The following is a 5642-nucleotide window of genomic DNA, read 5'->3' as shown; positions in this document are numbered from 1 at the left end:
TAGAAAATTTGTGAGCAAGTAGCTTGAAATTGGCCATGATGGGACACATACACCAAGACAAATCAGGACTTTTTCATGTTATTTGTCTTCAGAGAGTCGGTTGTTAAAACTGATTTGCTTCTACTACTGCATGAGATCAAAATGGCCACTTTTCTTACCGACACGTACAAGCAAACATTGTGAAAACAGCAATTTTTCTGTTTTCCCTCACAACAAAGCTTGTATGATATTAACAACAGTTAGAAACTTTTCAGCCATTATTTCTTCAAATATTTTTCTGCCTCCACTCTTTTGGGTACTTCAAATACACATATATTGGGACTCTCTTGAAGTTGTTCCAGAGCTTACTGATGTTCTTTTCACGTTTTCAAATTCTAATTTCTGTTTGTGTTTCATTTTGAATAGTTTGTATTGCAGTGTCTTCAAGTCCACTAAATTTTTCTTCGGAGATGTGAAATTTTGTAATTTGCTGCTAATCACAGCCAGTGAATTTTAAATCTCAAGCATAGCAGTTTTCTTCTTTAGAAGTTTAACTTGGATTTTTTTTATATCATTCATGTCTCTACTCAGCTTTTTAAACATATGAAATATAGTTACAATAAGTATTTTAACATCCTTTTCTGCTAATTCTAACGTATGTCAGTTCTGAATCACTTTTGTTCGATTAATGTTTCTCATTTATGGCATGCATTTTCTTGCTTCTTTTCATGCCTGGTAGTTTTTGATTGGATATCAAATGTGAATGTTACCTTTTTCAATGCTGGATAGTTTTGTATTCTTATAAATATTCTTGAACTTTACTCTGGGCTACCATTAAGTTACTTGAAAAGAGTTTTGGTCATTCCAGGTCTTCATTGTAAGATTTTTTAGGCAGGACAAGAATAGCATTTAGTTTGGAATACAGACTCAAGACCTTATTCCTCACCACTGAGGCAAATGCCTTCTGAGTACCTATTTGCCTATAAATTATAGGTTTTCAATATCACTGGTAGTAATATGCACTAATTCTAGCCCTGTGTGAGCACTCTTCTTTGTAATCATATCATATAATTATTTCTCCAGTAGTTTACTTACATGCATTCACTGATGAGTACTCTGCTAAATACCCTCTGCAACTCTTCAGGGTTCTTTCTCTGGAGCTCTTTCCTCTCTGGTACTTTGTTTTGTGAACTCTAGCCAACTTGATCTCCCTGGACTTTCAGCTCCATTTCCTTAACACAGGGAATTTTCTCTGCTTGTGTTCCCTCTCCTTGTTCCGTGGTCTAGAAAGTCTCTCAAGATAATAACCTGGGGCAATCATAGGGCTTATCTCATTTGTTTTTCATCTCTCAGATATCACTGCCCTTTTTTGCCTGATATCCAGTATCTTAAAAACTGTTATTTTATATAGTTTGTCTATCTTTCTTGGTTGTTTCAGGCAGGAGAGTAAATCTGGCCCCTGTTACTCTATTTGGACTAGAAGTGGAAGTTGAGGGAATCGAATGTGATCTGATATCCAAGATAGATGCTTTAAGATATTTCCCTTTATAGTTACGCGGTATGTAGTCTTCAGTGTGTATATGGACTTGAAGGCCACTTAGGATGAGACTGATTGCAGAAGACCAAGGATATTGGCTATGATGTCTTCCACATTTATGAGAGAGGGTGTGGTTTACAATGTGTCAGTATTATTTTTCTTTATAATCATCCATTCCTTCTTTTTATAGTCACACATATTGATTTTCCTCTGGGGAAACATCCCTTTCTCACTCTCAGTCTATGTGAGCCCAGTATTGCTGACATCACTCTGTAGCAAGTAGGGTTGTCACATGACCCAGATATGGAAAATCAGAGTCACTGCCCTCTAAACTATAGATATTTAGTTTAGGAAGGGTAAGTTTGTCTAAAACTTAACTCCAGAACGTTTGCTGGAACTATTGGAAAGAGACCATTTCTTTCCACTGGACTTGTAGCTGGTTAGATGTAGGAGTAGATCTGCTAAAGGCTACCCACCCCATACCCCTCTGCTACCCAGATATACATACAGAGAAAGAAAAATAGAGACCAACTCCTGGTGACATTTTTGAGTCCCTGAGTATTCCTAGCGTTTTCAATTATAAATAAATTTATTTCATTGCTAAAACCAGTTTTAGTTGAATTTCTATCAATTGCAAATAGAAATTTTTGACTCATATAAAAGTGATCATTGTCAGCAGGGGTTCATAGGGAGATAAGTGATTTAACAAATAATTAAAATACAAAGTACAAAATGTTCAGCCTTAAGGGTACAAATAGCATGATTTCAGAGAAGGGATAAATTACAATAAAAATATAGAACTGTCATTTATTATGTAATTATACTGTGTTGTATATACATTGTCTCATTTAATTTCCATAAGATCCTGATCAAGTAGGTATTTATTTATTCCTATTTAACTGAAGAAACTGAACCTCAGAGAGATTAGGTAACTCTCCAGATATCAGGCAGCTTGAAAATGGCAGAGGCAAAGGTGTAAACTTTCTGTCTCCCTTCAGTGTTTTTAACACTTCATTATATTGCAGTTGTGGCTTTGAAGAATCTGAGAAGCTGAGAGGGCTTTGTGAAGAAAATGGACCTCGCAGAATGGGTGCTGGAGGAAAAGGAGGGTGTTTCAAGTAGCAAGAGAGCAAGAGCAAAGGGACTGAACAGGTTTGAGAATGGCTGGCTCTCTGGGGGAGAAGTAGGAAATGATCAAGAAACCTGCCTGGTGCTCTTGAACTTCCTGATGGCATCTACTCCTGACGCTCCTTGGCTGTTGAATTTTCTGTTCATCTATGCTTTCCATTCTAGTCGCTCCCCAGGAGCTTTGTTTTGTAATCATTTTATCCTGGTTTTGTTTTGATTGTCATCCAGTCAGAGGCATAGGCAAGCCTGAGAGTGAGGTAGGGCCCACACCACTGATTGCTGAAGGAGCTAACACACAAAATATATGCCACCTTTTACTAACTTCTTTACATGCCTCATACTCTTGCTTTTACTTGGCATCCTTCAATATATTTTTATCATATTTGTAATAACTGTCACATCAACATTTACTTTAAAGAATCTGTTTCTAAGAACACCAAGTTATTTAACTAAGAGACTCTCTCATAGTTCTTTCTATAATAGGCACTGATCATTTTCCAAATATTAGCTTATTTAATTTTCATAATGACTTTATGAGATAAAGATATGCTATTATTCCCATTTTGTAGGCAAGGAAACTGAGGCACAGAGATATTAAGTAATTTGCTCAACAGTAAACAGCTAAAGTGTGGAGCTGGGATTTGTACCAGCTTGGCTTCACAATCCACATATTTAACCACTACATTGCAGGAGGTAATAGAGATGACTACTCTCATAAAGACACATGCATCCAGGCTATGATTTTATTTCCCCTTTTTGCCTTGTAGGCATTCCTAGAGATCTTTCTGAGACCCTCCCAAGATGACTAGGCCCTAAAGATGTGTCTGGTTGGCAGTCCCTCCCCACCATAATCCCATCTCTCCTAGCCTTTGGGGTAGGATCCAGATATTATTGACCCTTGAAGACTTTGAGGATTTTAGGAGGTATAATTAATTCTTAGATATTTTTCCTACCCATTTTCCCCTCTTGTCGGTTACATTTATAGGATGTCTGAGGCATCCTCTTTTGGCTCTAGTTAGTGCATTGTGCAAACACATGGGGAATCTACCGGCATTATTTGGGCTCCTACCTACCCTATCTAAGGACAGGATTTCAATTGTGCATCTCCTTAAACAATGGATAAAAACATGAAAGTGATTTAAAAGGCAATGGTGTACTTTGGAGTCGAAGCGTTCAGTCTTTGTAGCTGATCCAAGAAAGAATCTTCATTCTTCATTTTTTCCATATTGTCTTAAATTGTTCTGTTTCAGTGAAGTCTTAATACCAATGTGGTTAACTTTAAAATTATTTTTCAAAGTCCAGAGTGCTAACCACAAGATGGTAAATTTAGTGATATGTGATTGTATCTACAATTAAAAATAAACATTTTAAAAATAAAAAATAAATAAAATTAAGGTTTCAGCAATAATGGCTTTGAAACAGGAGGGAAGGAGGCAGGGCACAACTTTTGAAAGAATGACATAGCCCCAGGACATGACATAAACTGATTAGAACCAAATGGATCCAAGGTGGTGGACAGATCGACTTTTTCCACTAGACCTTGAGCCTCAGTATATGCTCACATCAGCAAGCTAAATGACACACCCACAGGCGCCATGACAGTTCCAAGACCGACCATAAGGATCAAAAAGTGGGTGGTGGCCCAATTTCTGGAAATCCCCACCCCTTCCTAAAATAGCTGGAATACTCCTCCCACTCATTAGCCTATGAAATTGCCCACTCCTATAAAAACTGACAACCCCATACCCTTGTGCCTTTTCTCACCTTCTGACATGGCCCACACTCTGTCTGCAGAATGTGTTTCTTTTTAAATAAATCCACTTCTTACCTATCACTTTGTCTCTCACTGAATTCTTTCTGTGATGAGATATCAAGAATCTGAGCTTCATTAAGTCCTGGAACCAAGTGTGTGATCTCAGTTGGAAGACTGTGGGTTTCAGCCAGGTTTGAGTCCTGGCCGCATGGGTTCAAGTCCCAATCTGAGGTGCATGGTTTCAGCTTTATCTGATGTCTTCACTTCACCAGCAGTTGCCCCTTCCTGTGCTACAGAATCTCACTTGAGCTTATGGGGAAGGGAAAGGAAGAAAGAGCAAAAGGGAAAGAGAAACAGGTGTCCAAGACATGATACTATGAGGAGCATTTTAAATGAGGGTAAATTGAGACAAACTGAGACTTCTCAGATTCACACAATCCTTGCAACAATATTACCTCCTCCCCCAATCTAATTATGCTACTCCTTCCTTCTATTAAGTTCATTTGAAAAATCACTCTTCCTATAGTTAGCAACATTTGAATATGGATTGTACATAGGGTACATCTATGTTAACTGTCCTGAATTTGATAATTGTACTATTTTCTATAAGATATTGTATTTGTTCTTTGGAAATACACACTGAAATAAGGGTGAAGAGTCATGATTTTTGCAACTTACTCTCAAATTGTACAGTAAGAAAACAAAAAGGAGAGAAGTAAATTTAAAAACAAAAAAATGTTTTTACCTGAGAGAAAAAAAAAAGTCCATCTTCTTTTTTCAACTGAACCAGCTGGCTGTAGCAACAGCTCACATTTCCTTGCCTCAGGGCCATACAGCTGGAAACTGACAGGACTGGGAGAAAAACCTATGGCTTCTGCTTCTAATTCTATTGTTTAAAAGTGGGTGTGATGGCATGTAATTTTAAGAAATTTCTTTTGACTTGTGACCTCTGGAAAACAAATCCTAAAACTGATGTAAAATGCTGTTGATATCTTTTTCTTTAAACTCAAATTTTGTTGACAAAATAATTCAGATGAAGGCTTTGCTAAATATCTCAAGCAAATGAAGCAAATACAGTTTTCTCCTGAAGCTAATTCACAATACATCTTACTACTCTCTAGTGTAAGTGTGATACCAGATGCTGTCAGACACATATTATCAAGCTATGGTGTGTCTGCTTCAGGAAACTCAGTGAGTCACAACTTATTTGTTTAATCTTTTTTTTTTTTTTTTCCTTTTAAGAGG

Source organism: Eschrichtius robustus, chromosome X (genome assembly GCF_028021215.1).
Source record: "Eschrichtius robustus isolate mEscRob2 chromosome X, mEscRob2.pri, whole genome shotgun sequence".
Classification (NCBI taxonomy): Eukaryota; Metazoa; Chordata; class Mammalia; order Artiodactyla; family Eschrichtiidae; genus Eschrichtius; species Eschrichtius robustus.
The sequence above is the reverse complement of the archived record's forward strand: the minus strand, read 5'-3'. Positions refer to the sequence as shown.